The 24,901-nt window shown below is 37.4% G+C and overlaps 1 protein-coding gene across 5 annotated transcripts in view; it reads left to right on the plus strand.

Annotated features, from left to right (window-relative positions):
• apba2b (amyloid beta (A4) precursor protein-binding, family A, member 2b) overlaps positions 1–24,901 on the plus strand; it is a 91,272-nt gene that overhangs the window by 9,849 nt on the left and 56,522 nt on the right. For 3 of the 5 annotated variants that reach the window (XM_084110169.1, XM_084110172.1, XM_084110173.1), the window contains exon 2: positions 14,305–14,343. The exons of 1 other annotated variant lie outside the window; for it this stretch is intronic. The gene's annotated coding sequence lies outside the window, so the exon portion shown is untranslated. Of the gene's footprint in view, positions 1–14,304; positions 14,344–17,501; positions 17,521–24,901 lie in introns of those variants that run through there. One more of the 5 variants, XM_084110171.1, reaches the window with a different exon arrangement.

A 24,901-nucleotide genomic window follows, 5' to 3' on the forward strand; every position in this document is an offset into this window, starting at 1 on the left:
GGTGCTGTGGTTCTGCAGCTAGATACAGTGAGGAAAATAAGTATTTGAACACCCTGCTATTTTGCAAGTTCTCCCACTTAGAAATCATGGAGGGGTCTGAAATTGTCATCGTAAGTGCATGTCCACTGTGAGAGACATAATCTAAAAAAAAAAAATCCACAAATCACAATATATGATTTTTTAACTATTTATTTGTATGATACAGCTGCAAATAAGTATTTGAACACCTGAGAAAATCAATGTTAATATTTGGTACAGTAGCCTTTGTTTGCAATTACAGAGGTCAAACGTTTCCTGTAGTTTTTCACCAGGTTTGCACACACTGCAGGAGGGATTTTGGCCCACTCCTCCACACAGATCTTCTCTAGATCAGTCAGGTTTCTGGGCTGTCGCTGAGAAACACGGAGTTTGAGCTCCCTCCAAAGATTCTCTATTGGGTTTAGGTCTGGAGACTGGCTAGGCCACGCCAGAACCTTGATATGCTTCTTACAGAGCCACTCCTTGGTTATCCTGGCTGTGTGCTTCGGGTCATTGTCATGTTGGAAGACCCAGCCTCGACCCATCTTCAATGCTCTAACTGAGGGAAGGAGGTTGTTCCCCAAAATCTCGCAATACATGGCCCCGGTCATCCTCTCCTTAATACAGTGCAGTCGCCCTGTCCCATGTGCAGAAAAACACCCCCAAAGCATGATGCTACCACCCCCATGCTTCACAGTAGGGATGGTGTTCTTGGGATGGTACTCATCATTCTTCTTCCTCCAAACACGTTTAGTGGAATTATGACCAAAAAGTTCTATTTTGGTCTCATCTGACCACATGACTTTCTCCCATGACTCCTCTGGATCATCCAAATGGTCATTGGCAAACTTAAGACGGGCCTTGACATGTGTTGGTTTAAGCAGGGGAACCTTCCGTGCCATGCATGATTTCAAACCATGACGTCTTAGTGTATTACCAACAGTAACCTTGGAAACGGTGGTCCCAGCTCTTTTCAGGTCATTTACCAGCTCCTCCCGTGTAGTTCTGGGCTGATTTCTCACCTTTCTTAGGATCATTGAGACCCCACGAGGTGAGATCTTGCATGGAGCCCCAGTCCGAGGGAGATTGACAGTCATGTTTAGCTTCTTCCATTTTCTAATGATTGCTCCAACAGTGGACCTTTTTTCACCAAGCTGCTTGGCAATTTCCCCGTAGCCCTTTCCAGCCTTGTGGAGGTGTACAATTTTGTCTCTAGTGTCTTTGGACAGCTCTTTGGTTTTGGCCATGTTAGTAGTTGGATTCTTACTGATTGTATGGGGTGGACAGGTGTCTTTATGCAGCTAACGACCTCAAACAGGTGCATCTAATTTAGGATAATAAATGGAGTGGAGGTGGACATTTTAAAGGCAGACTAACAGGTCTTTGAGGGTCAGAATTCTAGCTGATAGACAGGTGTTCAAATACTTATTTGCAGCTGTATCATACAAATAAATAGTTAAAAAATCATATATTGTGATTTCTGGATTTTTTTTTTTGGATTATGTCTCTCACAGTGGACATGCACCTACGATGACAATTTCAGACCCCTCCATGATTTCTAAGTGGGAGAACTTGCAAAATAGCAGGGTGTTCAAATACTTATTTTCCTCACTGTATATCTCGTTTATCTCAAGGTAATATGCTTGTATGCTATTTCTCCCACCATTCTCTGTGGCAGCACAATGTTTTTTAAAATAGATAAAGCGTAAAATGTACATACAAACAAATGCGTGCACTTCATTCTGCACTGGCACTAAAATGGCTTCCTCCTTTGTTGGGTTGTGAAAATAGATATGAGAACTTAAGAGATATTAAATTGCACAATGTGTCATTTTTTATTATGACTAAAGTCATTTGAACATCATATGTGTTGTTTTTGAAGGAGGAACTTTCCAGGAGTAGTTGAAGGCAGCATAATTCTATGGGTCCATGTGAACATGGACACACTATTGATTACTGGGAGGGCAGCAGGTGGGATGGTCGTGATCAGTTGTTTCCAATTGTTTTACAAACCTAAATCCTCGTGGTAAGGAAAATCCAACATTGACATCAACTGTCATCTTGTCAGAAGCGTGCGTATGCGTGTGAGCATGAAAGCCAAGGTCACTAGATGGTCTGCAGATGCTGTGTTTTCTATCTGCTGTTCTTCCCCTACAGTTATATCATTATTAGCACTTAAGCTTTCGGTGTATTCAATGGGCTTGATCATTAGCTATCCAGTTTCTCTGAGAGATTGCATTCTATTAGCATTTAGATGAGGCAGTGATTTTAGTTTGCCTCAACATACCACTCAGCATATACAGCTGCTGCCAGCACTTGGTGTATAAAGATGTTTAGACCTGCATAAATGGGTGTACAACTGTGGTATGAAATTAAGACTTCATATATATTTATTATAGTACTAGATATGCAGTCATATTAATATAAATAGATATGTACTATGTAGCATTAAACACACATCACATTCACTATACGTCATGCATTAATCTTTGTGAAATACTTTTAAAGAAATCATGCTTTAAAAAAAATCTTTAGACATTCATGATTGATGTTACTATTACACTCTCTCGTATTGTGCATATAATGTGCGTACATTTTGTTCTGTTTTCCCAAAGACTCTTGGTAGTAATAGTTTCATAAAGGAATAGTTCGCCGAAAAATGAAAGTTCTGTCATCATTTACTCACTTTCATTTCACTCCAAACCTGTATGTCTACTGTAGAACATAAATAAGATACTTTGTTCTTATAATGGAAGTCAGTGGTCACCAAAACCAACATTCTTCAAAATATATTTGTGTTCAGCAGAAGAAAGAAAGTTATACATGTTTGGAAGTTGGAGCTGCATGAGGGTGAGTAAATAATGACAGAATTTTAGTTTTTAGGTGAACTCTCCATGGATCACTCGATTCTAATTGTGCTATTTAGTGGTGTAATATCAGTACATTAACTGTTGTCCACGGCAACGCTGTATATCAGAGATCAGCTGTGTAACTGAAAACAGCAGAGGACTTAACTAGTCTTACTCTAATATTGTTGTAGTGATCGTCTTGTTGCTAGGCTGATTTTTTTGTACATTGTTATAGATTTTTTTCTTAGCAGAAGCTTTAAAACAATTTACAGGTACAGTGTGTGTGTGTGTGTGTGTGTGTGTGAATATCCCTTACATATACACCGTGTAAGCTTCCACAAACTGATGCAGTTCATGTCCAGTTTCAAACAGCGTTGCTAAAAGCGTTTCAATCATTATAAGAACTCAAAGTCTTTTGGGATAATTACACAAGGTAGAAGCAGAAAGAGGGAAAAAGAATATGAGAATATGGTGGGGAGAATGAATACTTGTTTTAAAAGGTTTCCTTTGGGTATTACAGCTCACATGTAGCATCTGGTCTGTGTGAGTTAAAGATTTATTGATTTGGTTTCAAGAAGGGTGTGTGTTCATCAGTGTGCGTGGGTCAGATTTTTTTGTAGGGACCAGCCAACAGTCCTTAAAAAGAAAATGGTTTAATAAACATATTAAACTTAAATGTTATAGCTGCAAAAACTAAATGTTGTCAGGTTGATTGAGTCATATTAAATTATCAGTGTGATAAGGCTGTAGCCTCTTTTAGCTTCTGTCACAGAGCATGAGACATTTTCTGAATATGTCTGCTATGAAATTATGACCATAAACAGAAATTTAGCCATTGCTATTAATTTCAGGGTGTGCTGTGTCATTTTCAACTAACACGGGATAAAGCAAACTTAAAGAAGCCTGGAAATAAATGTATGCGATATTTCAGAGAGTCAGACAGAATAAGTTAGAGAGTGTTTGTGTTTTTAAATCGTCTCATGACATTTAGAAGGCAGCACTTTGTCGTGGTAATCCGTTAACAAATACACCAGTCATTTTCTGCCATTTTGTGAGTTTCTTTCAAACTTTTTCAATAGTTTTGGATCTTCTGATTCTTCTTGAATCAGTGCCGGAGGATAACAATAAGCTGTTTGAGGCTCATATCGTTACATAGAGAGACGATCTGGAGGTGGTGACATCCAGATTCAAGAGATTTCTGAGAGTTAGTCATCTGTGAAAAGCTAAATCCTGTTTTATATTCTGAGTCTGACATTAGCTCAAGAATGAGGCACACACTCTCTCAGCTTGACAGATCAGTGATGATCTTTACTGTGGAGATGGAGCTGTCATATATTCGGGGAAAGTATGTAGATCTGAGGGGTTGGTCTGACTTGAGGATCCCAAAATGGATGTATTGTAGCTGCACGAAATTATCCAAGGTAGAGGAAACCAACACATCCTGAACAGGATGCGAGGACATTCATTGACACAATGCAATCTCTAGCTCCTTACCCCAACCTCACCCATCACAACTAAGTACCTTACCCGAACCCTCACCTTAAACCTACCCTTAAAGGATAACTGTCGCCAAAATGCAACCTAGGGTCTTTTTGTTAATCTACCCGAGGCAAACTTTCGTTTAAAAGAATAATTAGAATGGAAATGCCACTTTTAAGTTTGACCGTATTTTCGTTTTCGGTCGAATTGCCTTTTGAATGGGAGTGCTAGGGGCACTACTATGATAGCATCAAAATCTCTATTTTTAAAACACTAAAAGGCTCGACACAACATGAAACTGCTCGAAGTATCACCAGGGTCTCTACACATGAACTCGAGCATTGAGAACATTGTGTACACAGAGTTTACTAAAAAGAAAGATTTTGAACAACTCACTGTACCTTATCCACCGGCATTTTGACAGTCAAAAATAGTCGATTTCCGAATGTGAACGAACTGACTCTGAATTTTAGCATTGCTTCTTATATGAGCATCCTTTTTCAAATACAAGGTCAATATTGATTTTCACTAATGACAAAACAAAAAATTATCCGTGAATTTATATGGAAATAAGCTTTAGGAGCTTTCCATCTTTACTCTCCTCCCTGTTATGTTGCATTCGGAGATCGACTATTTTTGACTGTCAAAATGCCGGTGGATAAGGTACAGTGAGTTGTTCAAAATTTTTCTTTTTAGTAAACTCTGTGTACACAATGTTCTCAATGCTCGAGTTCATGTGTAGAGACCCTGGTGATACTTTGAGCAGTTTCATGTTGTGTCGAGCCTTCTTAGTGTTTTAAAAATAGCGATTTTGATGCTATCATAGTAGTGCCCCTAGCACTCCCATTCAAAAGGCAATTTGACCGAAAACGAAAATACGGTCAAACTTAAAAGTGGCGTTTCCATTCTAATTATGCCTAAGTTTGCCTCGGGTAGATTAACAAAAAGACCCTATGTTGCATTTTGGCGACAGTTATCCTTTAACCTAATTATAACCATATCCCTAAAACCAAGTTTTAACCTTCAAACAGGCCTTTAAAGGGGTCTCAGAAAGTGAGGGCCGGCCAAAATGTCCTCACTTTCCTTTGTCCTCACATTTTCATTGGAGGGACAGCAGGTTTTTGAGATACTTTTTTGTCAATAAGCCTTACAAGCACATGACATTTTTACAGTGAGGCCTGTCCTTGAACAAACAACATGCATCATTAATATCTGGCATATATTTGATGCTCTAAAGCCTTTGGGAATAAATGAATAGCAATTGCAATGCCTGCTGACAGGTCTGTGTATACTGTGTAGATGTAATTGCCTTAACAACTGCAGAAATGCTTCAGGCCTCGATCCCTTCTTTTTAACTCTGCTTTAAAAGCTTAAGTTTACAATGAAGCACGTGTTAATAAGTGAACCACAGAGTGTTTAGGACAAGTTACAGTCTTGTCCTGGCATTGGTAACTTTGAGAGGCATTAAAAGGAGCCATTTTAACATTAACAGATAATGATTTTTAAATCATTACTAAAGTCCTTGTATCAGCACTTGCAAAAGACTGCATGGCCTATAGTCACTCTTGGTTTAGCGCTAATCAAATTGAGACTTCATTAGACAGTATGTTACCAACATAACGCCCAAACAAATTAATTTCATGTTTTATTAATGATTTTATATGATTGATAAATGTATAAATATATAGTAAGTTAAAAATAATATAGATAAAATATTCTTCAGATAAAACCCTAACTGAGGTCATTACTTTTTTATGTTTGCATAATGCATACAATTTAAAATAATATATAATATGTTTTTATACATTTGTATAATGCATAATATTTAAAAATTAAATTCTGACAAAGACAGTGGATGAATAGGATCGTTCCTGATCCTCTGAAAACTTGTTACAGGTCAGCACAGATTATCTTGACCCATTGTGGATGTTTATTATCCCCTTTTGGTGTCTTACTGGTAGACAATCCCATGCATTTCTGCAGCATAGAGTACAGCTTTGCTCTAGCAGAGAAGGACACAGCAGCCTGTAACCTTATACAGGGGTTGAGAGGGTGTAAATGGCAGGAAAAAGGGGCTTATGCAAGCCTTTAAAATAAAAAGTGTGTTGTAAGGGGAAGCCTTTGTGTGTTACATGTATGATCTGTGTTTCCCCCCTTCATTGTGTTTTTGGTTCAGTCCTGTGACCTAGTGTTCCGTGATTGTTCTAATTAGTCATGTCTATCACCTGTGCAATGCATTGTCAATCACCTCATTAGTTATCTTGTTAGTCCCTGTGTATTTATACCTTGTGTTCTCCTTCAGTCTTTGTCTGTTATTGTCAATGTAAGTGTGAGTGTTTGCCCTGAGAGTTTGGGTATTAATTGTTATGTATTCCTCGGCTCCATGAGCTTTGTCCTACACATGACATGACAATGTGAAGAAGGAGATCGATGACAATGGAGTTTCTTCCCTCCAGCAGAACCTCCTGGGCTGTGTCTGCTGGGATGTCATCAGGTCTGGTGCATTACTGATGGCTGGTAGACTATAGCCAGCGCTCATACTTCAGAACAAAGAGAGGGAAGTGGGCATTTGAATAAGAGAAACGGAGGCAGACAGAGCTAGGGTGCTTTATAGAGAAAGTCTGAGAGAGAATTTGTACTCTAGAGAAAGACTGAGATGAGAAGGTGGAGACCGATGAAAGAGTAACGGAAATGACCTGGATTTACATTATTCGTTCAGGTCATTCCCTTTAGCCTCTGGCAGCAGAGGTCTGGATACTCACCACTACAGCAGACATCCTATTCATTTTCTAAAACTGAAGTGCTGAAGTTGCTTTTTTCTAAAAGAAATGAAATGAAAATTTTGTCATTTACTCACCCTGTTTTTCAGTGCATCACAAAAGGACCTTCACACAGCTCTTTCCTGTACACTGGCAGTTTATAGTGACCAAACACTAGGGGTGTAACGGTTCAAACTACTCACGGTTCGGTTTGTATCGTAGTTTTAGGATCACTGTTTCGGTTAGGTTTGGTATGTGCTACGTTCAGGAAAAATAAGGGCTATACTGTCAAATAAAAATAAATAAGAGCAAATAATCAAACTACAAGCAACAGCACAAATAAATGCAATAGAGCAAAGATACAAATAAAATAAACTGTGCTTTTCAGGTTTTTCAGGTGTCTAACAGTAGTTTTCAGGTACAGAAATTGAAGTAATCAAACGTAAAATAATTGCATATAATCTTCATTGTATAAATTATATAAAGATGAATCATTATTTAAGTTACAAAAGTTTAGTCAAGAGCAGTGAGTGATTTCCATGTCTTTTGTTGTTTGATTAACATAAAAAACACAGACATCAGTAATATTAGGCTACTGTCACTTTAAGACATAATGCACGGATCCAAAACACTGATACTGATACACATGCATTGTCTTTCTCGTGAATTTTTGAGTGAATTTGTCTGTTCAAGCATGAGACTTGAAAGAACTCAGCGCTGTCTGAGACGTGGCTTTCCGTGTGTGCTTCGAGTGCACACACAAATCTTCTCACAGCGCGCATGCGAGTTCTTGAGCTTGAATGTTTAAATTGGCACTCCTATTGAACAAAGTTTAGGTGTACAATGTGTAAGCCAAAACATAAATTAGCCTAACTTTGTCTGTTTATGTTTACCATATTATAGATGCATCATTAGATTAAAGATGAACCGCGGTGCAAGTGCATGCCAAACCGTGGGTGGAGAAAAAAATAAAAAATAAAATTATGCTACTGGATCATTGAGTTAAACCAAAGTCCCTTTCAAGGAAAGTCTGTTCATTTGGCAGCCATATTTGCAACTAGGGGTGGGAATCTCTAGGCACCTTTCGATTCGATTCCGATTCAGGGGGTAACGATTATCGATTATTAACGTTTTTTTTTTGTTTGTTTTTTTTTACTTGGTACTTTTAAAGCAAAGTATTTATGATGACCCATAACGAACTTACTTCCAATACTTCCTATAATAATTTTATTAATGAAACAAATGGAAGTGATTTGGCAAGTCAACTGTAAGGTTACATTTGCCAGCATATGTCCCAACATTGCAAAGAACCAACAGGAAAATAAATGTGTGCCTGTACTAGCAGCATACTTGTAGTAAATTAATACAAACTTCAGCATATTCTGAATCTATAGCATTTAATAATAGACTTCTAACTAACATCCTCTTGTTATTTCCAATGAGCAATATAATCCTTCAGACAAAAAACATTTTGCTGTAGCAAAATCACAAACAGTTTTCGTTAAAAAATATAGAATTATGTACCAGCAGCTCTCATATAATGCTTGTGGACTTATGCATATTCTGAATAATTAGTAACATACAAAGCCGCTCTTATACACAACTAAATAATAAAGAGTTATAACTTGAAATGTTTGCTGTATACCACAATCAAAAACAGCTTATACAAAAAAAAGTGAATGAACATCTGCAGAGAGCACAGTCAAAATGTAACTTTTTGTGACTGGCATTGCACATAATTGCAGGGCAGTATAACGTACGTATAACAGATCAGTTTACAGTATATTGATTTGAAAACTAAACAATACAGAAAGCAGCTCTCATACAAAAAATACTAAATAGGTAACAATGAAATTGGCAATTTTCCATACGTTTTAACGAAGAGGGTGCCGTTCGAATTTGGCGCTCAGCCATCATGCGTCTGTTATGTCCACGCCACTGACTGTCCGCGCACTGCAAGTCTGCTTTAGAGTTCCGCCTTTTGCGTTCCGTCAATATTACGTTATTAGAAAATAATTTTTTTAATATTTTTTTTTTATATATAAAAATCGATTTTTGACGTTTGTGAATCGATTCAGAATCGTCCACACGTCCGCATCGCGATGCATCTAATAATTTTTTCCCCCACCCCTACAACACTATTTATGGCATCCAAGGCCAAGTTCTGTCTACTTGAGTGGGGAAGTCCTGAAATCCTGAACAAAATCTGACATGAACTATCCCAGAAATGTTGTTTCTTTTGCTCAAATAGCGTTTAAAAAGCTTATATTTCAGGTTGGTCCAGTCAGTGCCCGTGTGCTGTCCTAACTTTACAAATTGGCGATTGATTTTAATTAGGAGTTCTCTTAAGTTGGTTCACAAATTGGACTAAACTAATTTGACTTAATTTGAGTCTATTCCTCAAACAAAGATATTGCATGTCTTCAGAATATGGCTTATTTTTCTTGAAATATCAACAAAATTGGGGAAAACATGAGCGTAAATAAAAGGATGATAGAAAATATTTTTTTTGGTACAAAAATGTCTTTGAATATGCTGTTAGTGATTTTAGCCATTTTGCCAAGTTTCAACATTTTTGCTAGGATGCCAGCAAAACTGAAGGTTTAATAATGAATCACAGGCAGAAAGCATTTTTGTGTGGTATTTAAAAAAAAAAAAAAAAAAAAAATTTATGTTCTGCATTTACTCAAAAGTGAAGCGTACAATTTACCTCAACTTCTAATTGTTCAATATACACTCCATTATATGTGCAATGTGTTACAGTACGTGAGGCTAGTCAGATGTTATGAGCTACAGTACAATCTCCAACATGCACGTCCCTAGCCAATTCTGTTCCTGTCATCTGAATGTGTTTCAGTGCCACAGACAGCAGCTGTGTTCCAGAGGCTATCCCTGACATTCATGAATAATCATCATATTAATCCAAACAAGGTTTAGTAGGTCTCTTAATTTCAGCAGAAGTCACCTGGAGCTTTGGGGAGATTATTGATGACAATGAGAACGATTCTCTTTCCTCTCATGCACCTATTCGTTTCCTTTCTTTGTCATGCAAAGCAAAGAGAGCTTTACAACAGGTTTTAGATAAGTTTCAGTAGCAAGAATATGTCAAGGAAACTGTTTGCAACAAACAGGAAGACGAACAAAAAGTACAGGGATTGTAGAGTCTGTCAGTTATGGAAACAGTGTTTTCCTCAAGGCAAAATATGACATGAGTTTGATAAACAGATGACAAAGGGCTTGTAATAAAGTTCTGTTTATGAATTCATGCATCAAATCTACCGCAGTAACCTCTCTGATGTTTTCTGACATTGTGAGTTTCTAAAGACCACAGCATAAAATAAACTTGGGAAAGACTATAGTGTGATAAAAGGTGTGTCTATTGTCTGGTTTCACTGCTGTGCTAGCCTCTGCCAAGAAGCATAGCCTGTTTTCCTGCTCTCCTTGAAAAACTATCTCCCTCCCATGGGAAACTGAGTCAGTCAGTAGTCACTCTTCACTCCAAGCGCAGCACTCTTTTGCAGACATAAATAGACTATGTGTTTACCTACATCTGATGCACTGAGCCGATGCATAGCGATCTATGGTGCTAGTTGCTAAACTTCAATTCGTTTTAGATACATGAATTTTGATCTGTTCAAAAGTGGCAGGATTTCATAGAACTACAGTGTCACTAGTGTAACATGCAATTGTTACTTTAAGGTTCTAACTGATTTTACTTTTATAAATGGGTTGGTGTAACCTAATGCATTCAGGTTGATTCAGTCATAATAAATGGTATTTGCTTTCATGGTTCATGTGAGGCAGCTTCAGATAAAATGTTTATTAAAAAAAGGACAGTTAACCCAACAAGTCTGACTCATTATTTACTCACCCTCATGTACACTTAAGTGTGGGTTAGTAATTGCAAGGATGTGTTAAATTGATCAAAAGACATTTGTAATGTTACAAAAGTTTGGTTTCAAGAAATGTTTCAAATCAATGCTGTTCTTCTGAACTTTCTATTTTTCAAAGAATCCTGAAAAAATATTTCCTCAAAAATATTAAGCAGCACAACTTTTTAACATTGTTAATAGTAAGAAATTTTCTTGAACACCAAATCAGGATACAAGAATGATTTCCAAAGGGTCATGTGACACTGAAGACCGGAGCAATGATGCTGAAAATTCAGCTTTGCCATAACAGGAATAAATTACATTTTAAAATATATTAAAATAGAAAACAACTATTTTAAACAGTAATATTTCATATTATTTTTTATTGTTTTTTTTATAAAATGAATGCAGCCTTGGTGAGAGCCTATCTTTAAAAAAATAAAAATAAAATAAAAACTGACCCCAAACCTTTAAACAGTCATGTATGTTGTGTTTTTGTCTTGACATCAGCTCTAGCTCTCTTTGGAACATGAGTTATGGTGTCTGATTTGTGAACTAATCGTCCCTTTTGAATGAATAAATGAATGAATATTCTTTTCAATTAATCATTTCTTCTGATCTAAATGTTTCATTGATTCAATGATTTAGTCAGTTAACAGTCCACTGAGGTTTATCAATGAGTAACAATTAATTTTCAGTCTGTATGTCACACAAAGCTATCATATGACTTCAGGAGACTTGGAATATAGGGAATAACTCATATGGAAACTTTTGGAAGTCCTTTTTAAGCCTCGCAACACCAGTCGTCATTCACTTTCATTTTGTAGTCAGAATATTCTTTAAAAATTCACCCTTTGTGTCCCAATAAATAAATAAATAAAAGTCATACAGGATCAGAACAACCTGAGGGTGAGTAAATTATGACAAACTATCCCTTTAACACCAAAACAGGCTCAGACAGCAGTGATGTGGTAAAGAAATGCATTTCATTGCGGCCTGCTTTTGATGTTTACAGTACAGTTGAGCTATTAAGGCTTTTTGGGCAGAGCCAGGCATGTCATGGTGTCTTGACTAGGACCAATTTCCCCCTGTAATCAAAGTGATGGCTGGATGGCAAGAGCATCTCTCAGCTCACCTGTCCTGTCCACCTCCTCGTCCTTTTCATTCTTCTTGTGGCGTTTCTCAGGCAGCCTCCCCGATGGAGCATTATGCTGACATCAGTGCCTACATTCTGTCCTTCTGTGCTCATAATGCAGGTCTGCAGGGGTGGAGAGGGGATTTTAGCCACACTGCTCTGTAGGCATGCAGCACGGCCACTGCCATTTGACAGGATTTGGCTGGAAAATTAGACCCTGCTTCCGCCCCAGATGGCAGCTTTTATCAAAATGGCTTTTCAGGGTACAGCTTTGTAAGGAAGAGACAAAAAAAGATGGTGACGGAAGTCTTATGAAAAGTGTGTAAGTGTTAAAGGGATAGTTCACTCAAAAATGGACATTTTTGTTTCTTAATTTGCTCACCTTCATTATTATTTCAAACGTACTTGTGTTATGATTACGGCTCCATAATCATAGGCTTTTTTAAATATATACCAGTCGGTTAAATTTTAATACTTCTATTCAGCAAGGATGCATTAAATTGTTCAAAAGTGACAGTAAGACATTTATAATGTTACAAAAGACTTCTTTTTCAAATAAATGCTGTTCATTTGGACTTTCTATTCATCAAAGAGTCCTGGAAATGTCTTTATTACGGTTTCCACAAAAATAGGAAGCAGACTTCAACATTAATAATAATAATAATAATACAATGTTTCTTGAGCAGCAAGTATCAGCTTATTAGAGTGATTTCTGAATGATCATGATTCATGTGACACTGAAGACTGGAGTGATGGTTGATTATTCAGGATCCATCAAAGGAATAAGTACATATTATATTATACAATTAATATTAATATATAATTATATTAAGCTATTTTAAATTGTAATGTTTCGCATTTGATCAAATAAATACAGCCTGTGTGAGAATGAGTATCTTTCATTGTATGGAAATAAGCAGCATCAACAGTCTGGCAAATGTTCGTGTTGCTATTGTGTTCCTCGGAAGAAAGAACAGGTTTTGTAAAACATGAATGTCAATGATGACAGAACTTTCATTTTTGGGTGAAATATTCCCTCAGAATGCAAAGAAAGTGCTCACATATTTCCCCTTCCTCTCAGACTTTCCATCTGTCCATGGAGCTGAATCCTCTTATTCTGCTTATCACTGTGGATTTACCAGTAGCTGTTGAACTGCATTTGAAAGAGCAGCATCTGCCAGCAAGATGTCAAAAAGATGTGCAACTGTGCAAACAACTCGTCATTTTTCCTATTTCCCTCAACAACTGATGCTATGTGTATCATTAGCCATAATCCTCAAAGCCTTTATTTCCTTGGGAGCTCTCTATTGGTTAAAAAAAAGATGTTCTCGTCTTTCTCAGTTGATTATAGCTTTTGGGAATGTTCTCCTCATTGTGTTTGGGGCAGGTGCAGAAAATAGGGTGCGACAGCGTCACTTCACGTCAGATCTGATTTTTGTTTGTCTCGGCCCATCTGGAAGACGCATGTTCCTTAGGAAATAGACAAATTTATAGGACACTTCTACAAATAGGTGTACAAATTACTGCCAAAGTCACCTAAGTCTGTGGGGGACATGTGAGGTGTCATTATCAGTCTTATCTAATGGGAAACATCTGCTTGTGTAGAAGCACCCGCACAAGAGAACAAGTGACACTGTCAGGATGAGAGAAAAGACGGAGAATCTGCTCTGCATCAGTTGTCTTGGATGGGACGTCTCTGTTTCTCCTCCTCCCTCCTCAGAGTATGCCAGAGCCGTGCCACTGTTGATTGAATCAGCCTCTTTGTGAGCTGGTGCTCAGTAATCATGGCACGCAAATCAACTCTCGCCACTAAACAGAGTCAAAGTGTGAGACATGCCAGTGAAAACGAGCTTCCTGCTTCCCTTTAAACACTAGATGTCACAGACATGTGTCAATCAAACTCGCAGCTGTCTTTTTTCACTTATGATGTGACCGTTAACTAGAAATCATAGTGACTCTAGCAGACACAGTTGCGTGCTTAAATTTGTATGTTTATTTAATACAATGTGTTTGACTTATTCAGATGTCATTTTGTTTATCACTGAAGCTAAGGTTCTCCCATTAGAAACAATATTAAGCATACCATTTTATGAACAAAATGCTTGATGTACTTTAGCAGGCGAGGACAGATTGGAGTGTTCTATTTGTGCAGTCGTGATGTTCTCATTCATCTCTTTGTTTTTCTCTTCTAGTTTTGTGCCTGAGAGATATTCTTCATCCCACAACAATCGGTAAGTGTCTTTTAAAATGAGAATGTTCTCTGTGCAAACATCAATCATGACAGATGGATGCCTCCCTGGTTTCATATTCAGCATCATATTCAGGCCTTTTCTTTTAGCATTTTCCTGCGCTGAGTTTGAAGGAATTGTATACAAACATGATCAAATGTCATGGTAGGTGAAGTTTGTGAAAGAATAGGAAGTGGAACTGATTTAGAGGAAATTCAACAGATAATGGCATGGGGAATGAAGTGTTCTTCTACTCTGGCCCATGGGTTTATTAAACATAACTATAGAAAGTTGCACTTCATTTATATATTTGGTCAAAAGTTTGGGATAATTAAGAATTTGTTATGTTTTTGAAATAAGTCTTATGCTCACTATTTGATCAAAAATACAGTAAAATATAATATTGTGAAATATTATTAAAATTTAAAACTCAGGATTAAAATTCAGGATTCTTTGATGAATAAAAAAGTTCAGAAGAACAGCATTTAGGGTAAGTGTACCCATTAAGCCCATGTACCCTTTAAGCCCACTTTCAACTCTGAAGTCAAATTAAAAAAAGAGAAAATAATATTTTATGCTGCTTATTATTTTAACCAATCCAGTGATTTGTTACTTCCCTGGCATTTTTAATTGCATACCAATCACATTTGGCAATGTTGAGTTAGCCCCACCCATGTGCTTGCTGTCTCAGGGGACCTCACACAAAGTCACCCCAAAACTTTGGTGTTTCGGGACCCTTCAGAAATCAACACATTTCAGCAATTTTCAGCCATTTCTTTGGTAACTACATTGATATTATGTCAAATAAGAGATAAATGTATTTTTTTTTGTGTATGAACAAATAGTATTTTATCATTTTATATAATTTTCCTTTAAATGGAAAGATGAGTTTTATTAGCTTGCGTTCAAAGCTAATCTCTAGGTCAAACCATTAGCCTTTCAGAAAGATTGACTGCCAAAGAATTAAGCATGTGAACTGCAAACAATGAATGTTTTGTGATTCATTTTACATTCATTTACAAATAAATGCATCATAAATTGTTTTGTAGAGAAGATTATTTTTATAAATTAACTTTTTTTTAAGATGGGCTTAAATGGTACAGCGCCACAAAACGCATGCAAACTCGAGCCAACACAAGCTAACCTTGAATGAAAAAAACGTAACATTTCTCAGTGTGGGCACAATGAAAATTTCTATGATGCTAGTCCACAGTATATTTAAGCTCCATGCATGTATTTGTAAACATATCTTACATTTTTAAAGGAAAACATTGTCTTTTTTCACCATTACTCACTGTGTACCATTTAAGCCCACCTTATGTATTTCAATGAGGAATCCCTCTAATTGCAAACTTTGATACAATTTTTGAAAGTGTTTAAAGATAACATGTCTTTGTGTGCTTTTACCTTACTAACCTTTTAACCTTACCCTACTTACACACAAATTACACACATTCATTCAAATGAGATAGAGCCCGGTTTGTCCTAAAGTCCTGTATGTATAACCGGGCATAATTCGGGAGCCAAGCTGAGATAAGGCTTGAGATTCTGGGCATGGAGAGCTCCCAGAGGGACCCTATATTCCCCACAGTCCTGAGCCCCTGGGACCGTCCGGCTCCGAGATACTGCCACTTCCTGTCCAGCTTTGACCGGGCAAAACTTGGGGCCCAAGCCGAGATGGGGCTCTGGACTCAGGGCATGGAGGGGTCACCCAGTGGGCCGCCTATGCCGGGAGTATTGAGCCCTAACTCGGCTTTCTTCCCGAGGTATGGTCACTTCCAGTGGAACTTTGATTGGGCATAACTCCAGAATCAAGCCGACCTAAGGCTGCATACTCCCGGTGTGACCTGAGAGTCCCCAGAAACCCCAGAGTCTGGAGCCCCAATTCGGCTTCCTTCCTGAGATACAACCGGTTAAACTTCCACCATTGACCAGGCATAACTTGGGAGCTAAGCCGGCTTAAGGTTCCAGACTCCCGGTGTGGGGGGCCCACTAGGAGCCCCCCCTAAGCCCAGAATATGGAGCCCCAACTCGGCTTGGCTCCCGAGATACACCCGGTATAACTTCCAGCTTGACTCCAGCTACAACTCCAGTCAAGCCAACTTAAGGCTCCAGACCACCGGCCACTAACACCAACCCATCCCACCCAGGGCTCTAATCAAACATTAGCAAAAGGATTTTTTTTAATTCTTCCCTGTCACTGAATAAATATATTGATGTTTTACTTCTTTAAAATCAATAAAAAAAATTATATTTTGTGAATCAAAGATGATGTGGGCTTATTTGGAACACATGCGGGCTTAAATGGTGCCAAAAGTACCAATTAAGCCCATGCCAGACTTCTGACTTTATTCCTAAATTATCTTAATTTTATATTCTAAAATGTACATCAACTAATTAATACATTTTCAAATGAGAAATTGATCTTGCATTTTAACAAATTATTTTTCTTATAAACTATGTCAATATCTATAAAAAAAACCCCTAGATTTAGATTTTGGTGGGCTTAATGGGTACACTTACCCTATTTGAATTGAAATAGAAATCTTATAAATGTCTAGACTTTTGATCAATTTAGTGCATCCTTGCTGATTAAAAGTGTTCATTTCTTTCAGTTTCTTTTATTTCTTAGCTCCAAACATTTAAACAGTAGTGTATATATAAATTGAATGCAGGTGACATTTCAAACAGATCTGTTTGTCTACCTGTACCAGCTCTATTTTATAAACTTCACACAAGATTTGTCAACCATCATTCAAAAATCATCTCGACAAATTTCCCTTTAGTAAAAAAAAAAGACACTTACATTTGCATTCTACTTCCATAAAATTAAATTACAATTCTGCTTTCTGTTTGCTACCTCTATTCAAAATGAGTTGATTAATTGTAACTTAAAAAGCATTCAAAATTCAGTTCTGAGTAGCGTACAACCGTGGCTAACACTCATCTGTTGTCTGTATTTATCTTCATCGTGACAAAAGTGTCCAACCGCTTACCATTGACATGCGCCTGGCCTTGTGCCGTATAATAAAGTGTGAGGATGCAATAAGAGCTGTGGGGGAGGGTGCACATGCTGCTGTGCTCAGAGGACCCGTGTTGGCGATGGGGTTGGTGTAGGGTTGCAGTATCGTGGGAAATGTCTTTGAAGATGTGATGGGGTGGAGGAAGGATCACAGAGCGGTATGGCTGCACAAACACCTCACTTCTCATGTATTCATCATCTTTACTTGCAAGAATATTTCATGAGGATATGTGAAGGAAAAATACAATCTTTTAGCACTGTGACTTTTTGTTTTGTTTTGTTTTTTGGAAGGGCAGGACTGGGCAGAGATGGCGACCTGTACTGGTTTACTCGAGGCAGCGTAGGGTGGGGTCAGACTGAGGAGGCTCTTTGTGAAGGCAGAAAAGGATTGAGTCTTCTGTTGTGTCTCTTCTTCTGTCTGTCAACATCGGGTAATTGTAGAGGCTCGAAGGATGATTTCTGAGCAAAGACAAATCACAGTCTTGATGGATGGGAAGGGGAGGGGCACAGAGACGTGCATTTAGAAAGAAATGAGACATGAATTTTAATTTTAGGGCAACGATTTATCTAAATCTGATAGATTGTAGTTGTAGCCAAGAGGATTTTTAGACAATGATAGTTATAACTCTCTTGTTTTTGATTATTATTGATGTTTAGTGTTTATTTTTGAGAGTTATTTTTATATATTTAGTATGTTTTTTGTATATAGACTATGATGGTTAAAGTTTTTAATTATTGTTGTTGATGTATTTAGTATAAATAAATATGCTACAATTTGTTGTTGTCACTCTAGTGATCATGATTGTTAGCCTAAGATGTTAGGTCTGGCAACTCACCATAGACACGGCTCAATCCGAGGGGCGGGATAAACGGCTGTCTTTCAAATTCCCTCTGCACGCAATAGGACAGCGCTTCAACCAACCAAAGCGTTTTCCCAACAGCGGAGCTAACGTTAGTTGATAGATTCAACTTTTGAATCTGGCCGGCAAAACTACGAACACATCTTCCTTTTTTAAAGGGATAGTTCACTTTGAAATTAAATTTTGCTATGTTTTAGCTTACCTCAAGGGCATCCAAGATGTAAGTGTCTTTGTTTCCGCAGTAGTTTCAATTTTGATATTTTTAGGTCAAACCGTTCTTGTCTGTGAGTCATATAATGCAGGTCTATGGTCACTAGGGCTGGGTATTGACACAAATTTCACAATTCGATTCGATTTCGATTCACAAGCTTGCAATACAATTCGATTTCGATTCGATTCAATATCGATTATTTTGGATATCAGGTACAATACATTGCAAATTTTCTCAAGGAAAACAAATCTCTCAACTATTATTGTGAACTATGGGAGTCAGTTGTAGCCTAGGCTTCATTAGCCTACTATAATATTGAAGGTAAAAAATAACTGATTTGTATACAAACACTTAAAATACACTTATTTATTTTTATAATAATAAAGTTATATGAAATTAAATACAAATTTAAATGGATGTCATAAAAAAACTTTCCAGATTTATTCAAACATGCATTAAATATTGAAGAACATTAAAAATTATAATGAATATGTAATATGGTGCATATATTTAGTAAAATGCTCCTCTCTAGAGTTAATTTTTCTAGCTGACTAACAAGTTTGTCACTGGATGTTTTTTCTGAGGTAGCCTAAATGTGACGTTACATGACATTGTTTACAAGCTGTTTTACTGATGTCTTTCCACGGTTGAAACACTGATTGAGCGATTCCATGTGACATGATACGGACTTCGATAAGTTGTACTCTACCTTTTAACACATTTTCAGAAGCTCATTCATGTTTATCTCGCGCTGTAACTGGTGTTATTAAGGTGGAAGAGAAGATCGTGTGCACTCCGCGATGCTGCTTCTTTTAAGCTGAGCTGCGCCAGAGCGATCGCACGCCACAGCGCCAAAACGGTAGGCTATTTATGTTTTTGAATTTCATAAGAAAATGGACGTAATTTGAAATTGAGACTTTGTTTCATATTAATAATAACAAAGCACAAAGATTATTGCGATTTATTGAATGGGATGCGCGCAACAATGTTCCATTCATTCATCACTGAAAACAGGATGACTAATCGATTCTTGGGATTTAAGAATCGATATCGTTTCGTAAAAATGAGAATCGATTAAAATCGAGAAATCGATATTTTTTACCCAGCCCTAATGGTCACCACATCAAAGAGCATGCACAGAGAAGTCCAAATTAAACAATTCCCCATCGTAAGTACACATTGATGGCCTAAGACACGAAACGAGCGGTTTGTGTGAGAAAACGAACAGTATTTATATCGTTTTTACCTCTACACAACCACGTCCAAGTGATCTGTGGGCGCGCGCGCTTCCTGGTGTGTGACGTGTGCGCGCGTTCTGGCTTAGCCTGCACAAGTGCCGGAAAGTGTACAAGAGGTAAAAACGATATAAATACTGTTCGTTTTCTCACACAAACCGCTCGTTTCGTGTCTTAGGTCATCAATGTGTACTTACGATGGGGAATTGTTTAATTTGGACTTCTCTGTACATGCTCTTTGAGGTGGTGACCATAGACCTGCATTATATGACTGACAGACAAGAACGGTTTGACCTAAAAATATCAAAATTGAAACTACTGCGGAAACAAAGACACCTACATCTTGGATGCCCTTGAGGTAAGCTAAAACATACCAAAATTTAATTTCAAAGTGAACTATCCCTTTAAGAATGACTTAAGTGCCGTTCTTTGCTCTTTTCTCAAAGAAAAAATTAACTCCAAGTCCTCCAGAGTCGCGGCCAAAGCCGATTCGAAAGACTGTTCTCCAGCCGCCATTCTTTGCTTTCAAGTAGCAGGAACCGTCGCAACTCTGTCGTCATTATGTTAAGCCCGCCCCGCCTACTCTATACACGATGTGATTGGCCTGACCCAATTTAGGTTTTTCCAATTCGAAAGTCAATGGAGAGTTGCTAGACTACCCTGGCTGCAAAATAAATTTTGCTGCCGCTAGGGTGCGTCTAGATTTCTAGGCTACATGACTGTATTTGTGCCATATAAATATAATATTATATAAATATTTATATAATTATAATATATTTACAGGGAAACCTGAAAAAAAATCGCTGTGTTGATTATGGTTTCAACATGCCATCCAATCGAAGTCAAACCTGAAGTATACCTTAAAAATGCTTGGATAGGACATAATCGAAAAATGATTCAGTGAGGGAACTCGGGTGTCGGAACTCAGTAACGATTCAGTAGCAGCTTTGAACTTGTCCTCTGAGTCAAACCGTTTACTCATGTGTGAGTTTGAAGATACTTTGTGAATCTTTTGACTGAATCATTAAAATTATCTAGTTCATAAGAGTTTTCGAAATTGACAATACAGTCAGGATCACGGGAACACTGGTGTGCACTCTGATGATTTGATGATATCTGATGAATCGGTATATACGTTTTTCCAGATTTTTAGATTTGAATTTTTGTCGCACTCTTTTTTTTCAGTTGGAGCAGAAAGTGTTTCTCACGGACTGCATGTCCTTATGACACTGTATGTAACTTGAAATGTTATTTGTTCTTGTTGACTAAATTATTGTTACTGTTTTGCAGAACACTGATTCTGCTGCTTTCCGCTGTATTTCTCTGGCCTTGTACTTTATTCAGGGCACAGCATCAGTAGGTGGGGAAATGTAGCATTTGATGAAATGTGTTACTGCCCTTGGTCTTACAAATCAAGCAATAATGGAAGAATTTGCATACAAATGGAGACAAAAATGCAAAACGTGCTGGTGTGTCCTGCTGTGCTGCCTCGTGCCCTTACTGGCATATTTTTTAAATGGATGGAAATGGAGGCATGCTGGCTGCCCTCCTCTGAAGTTCATTGAAATATGACAATATTGTAACAGTGGTTCAGTAGTAGATTCGTTTTTTACATTTGAAATTGGTGAGGGAACTTGTCTAATGGAATGGCTTTGTGTATTGAAGTTCTGTTTCCATTAGGGTTGGCGATCTGACGATTTTATATCGTGATTGATCTTAAAGACGTCCATGATCTACTTTTCAAGCGAATCGTAGAGATCGTGATCTTTTATGTCCTCGTAATAATGTTAAAATACAGCATTGATTGCCTACTATATGGCTGTGCTGACTGGCCAAATTATATCATGTGTCTTTCATGCGTGGTGATGCATTTGAAAAACAATTCAACGGCAGTAGGGCTGTGCGATGAATCAAATTATAGTTTCGGTTTCGGTTCTGGCTTCCAACGATTATAAAAATGTGATAATCAAGCTAAAATGATCTTTGTGCCGCATGCCATGCCATTCCTTTCCTTTAAAGCGGTGTGCTTTCACCCCTTCATAAAAGCCTAAACTTAACGTCCAAATCAGTCAAAACATGTAACATGAGTCATGACTGTGCATGAAATGCAGTCTACTGTGGGAAATGCTTAAGAAAAAGAAAAAGAAATCGATCCTCATGCACTTTCTGTGTGCCTGCTGCAAGACGGAGTGGAATATGGTTGAGCAAAGTGTACTTTTTGTGCGTGCACCTCAACAGTCAAATATACACAAAAATGTGTCAAAATGTCCGTCTTGGCGAGTGTTTACATATAAGACAGTCCGTTAAGTCTAAACAGTTGGGAAAGAAAGCGTATGCGTCATTATTTTAGATCCATGCATTCGGACTTTAAGCCTAATGCAAATACCTGCTGCTATCTGTGTCATTAATGTTAAACAAAAGACAAAGACAAAATCCCTCAATGCTTTTGACTGAATAACTTAAGTAGTTTTAATAAGAATCAATGTATATTTAATTTATACAGTGAAGACTAAGTAATTTTTAAAGTGTAACTCAGGATTTAATAATTATTTTGACAACTGATTATTTAATGCAATACTGTGTTTTAAATTGTGCAAATACATAAGTCCATAGGCTTGTTCCAGTCTGGATATTCTCAATAGTACATCTCAAAATCGGGAAGATCGCAATTCAGATGGTGATTGTCTAGGACGAAATTGTCTCAGAAACTGGTAAAATAGGATTAGAAATCATTCTTAAGTGGGATTGAACATATTTAGACATCGGAAAGCATTTTTATGTGCTGTTTTCCCGACTTTGGCACTAATTTGTATTTTGTATCTTGTGACTGTGGCAACTTTGACTTTTGAACTTTTGAAAAATTTGCGAAAGGAAAAAAAATACTTCTTGTATCTTCTCTGGATACCATGATGAGTCACTAATGACTTAGCAATAATATGTTAGTGTGTTTTGGAATAATTTACATATAATTGCATTTAAAATTGTCTAAACACACAGATCTTGTATAGTCTAGATTTAGCAGATTTTCTAATACAAGTCTGATGGTAGACGGTAACAGTTGCTAAGGTAGGATTGGTCAGTTTAGGTTTAAAGAAAGCATTGATTTTCCCACTCCACTGGTAATTGTGACTTTAGGTGATGTGAGCTCAGCTCGTAAATACAATCCTTCTGACATGACTGAAAGCACCAAATGGCCCTGTTGATTTATTCTCTTCAGTCATGGCTTCTTTTCTTGTTATCTTTATCCTTCATATTTCCCTTGTTCTTTGTCATTTCTTTTCCTATTCAGGCTGCATTATGTTCCGTGAAACTTGTATTATCCTTTGTAATAAATAATAAAACTGCATAAAACTCTTGCTGGTGAGAGTAAACAATGTGCTGCTGTTGCTATTGGATTACATTATATTAACCTAATAAATGAAATGAAAACATCTTCCTATCCTTATGAAACATCTGTTCAACACTGCCTATTATAACCGGTGCAAACTGGTTGTGACTGAAACATCCTCAAGGGGGATTTTGGTTGGACAGACACATTTTTCCTCTCTCTTTTCATTTCTTTGCAGTGTGTTCTGTGATTGGGTTTGGCAAAGCTCATGATTGATCAAGTGCAAAAGAGGATTAGTGGATGCAGAGAGAAGGGATTCAGTTCAGACTGCTCTCGCTTCGCTTATGGCAGTTAGCCGTCCTGCCGAATGCTTTGAAAGAGCAAGATAGTGTTGTGATTCACCCTCCGATCTAAAGGAAGGCACGTAATCTTCTTTAGATAGTTTCAATCTGTCAACATCAAACTGACAGGGCACCCAGGAGGCCAGCAGCCATGTTGGACCCAGACACACCAGTCTGCTGTTTAAAACTGGGGGGTTGACTGATTTATTTTTTTATCTTAGACCAGTGATGGTATGAGTTCTCATAAAAAGTCTTTAAAAGCCTCAAGAAATTATGTAAAAAAAAGAAGATCTGGCTGTTTAATGAACAGTAGCCATGAAAAGCCTCAGTGTAAACTGATGATACGCTCCTGCAGTGATGATAGGCTCTTAATCCGTGCATTTGGTGCAGAGGAGTCAGACTGAATGTGGAAGTTTCTGTTACTTTGCCAGCACACATGCTTTCAACTGCATACAGAATCAATTCAGAGGCTGCAGGATGGCTTATTACTGATGCCTTAAAGAGAAACATAGTCTCAGCTGCCTGCTTGATGTCATTTTGTTATACTTAAAGATAATACACCTTAAAACAGCATTTTCAAATGCTGAATGTTTCGGTGTTGCAACGCTTGACCTAACCAGATGATCTCTGTGTATCAGATTTAGATGCTATTTGTGTTGTGATCATGTGCAATTTGTGTGCGGGTGAGTGTTTACAAGTATATACAGTATGTGCTCTCTGGCAGACTATCATATTCCTTTTGTTATCATTTTGTTAGTCATTTAGGCAATTTAGTTTCATTCTGAACACAAATGTTGCTCCAAATGAATCCAGTCCCTTGGCATGATATGAGCAAACAGAACAATAATTTGATATTTTGGCTTCAGAATGTTTTTTGTTTTTGTTTTTTTACCCTTTGTAAGCTTTTCAAAGTTGTTGATGCCAGGGCGCCTCAAATATGATGATCCCCTTGCGAGGGACCCCCTTCCTAAAGTATAATGGTATAATGGCACAATGGTATTAATGTAAAGATATGTTATTTCCAAAATTAAATTATTGGCTTTTATATTTTTACTGTTCTATGAAAAAATAATTTAAAATGTGATATGCGCAGTATTTACTTCACATCAAGCTGATGGCAATGGCATATCTTTTTTTATCCACTATTAATAATGTTAGATGATTAACATTAATGACATTAGCACTAATAATAATGATAGATTATTAATTGTGAAACTTATATTTACAGTAAAATCTTAAGTCAACAAGTACATTTTGAGTGCCTAAAAGGACATATTGTATGTAATTTTGTCGATTCATTCAGTCATTCAAATCTTCTGTTGACCCCTCAAGCACCCCAGTTTAAAAGCCCTGTGCTATAGGACCTTTCATATTCTTATCTAAATGTACATATGTTGTCTGAATTGAGTTTGTTTTCAGATAAAGTTAGTAGTTGAAGATCAGGGCCCGTATTCATAAAGAATCTTAATGCAAAGAGTAGCTCCTAGTGACAAAATTCTAAGAAAATTCTTAGAAATGTGGGCGTTTACTCTTAAATTTAAATAAAAAATCCTAGTAAAGAAAA

The sequence above is a fragment of the Abramis brama genome (genome assembly GCF_963993115.1).
Source record: "Abramis brama genome assembly, chromosome: 3".
NCBI classification, from domain to species: domain Eukaryota; kingdom Metazoa; phylum Chordata; class Actinopteri; order Cypriniformes; family Leuciscidae; genus Abramis; species Abramis brama.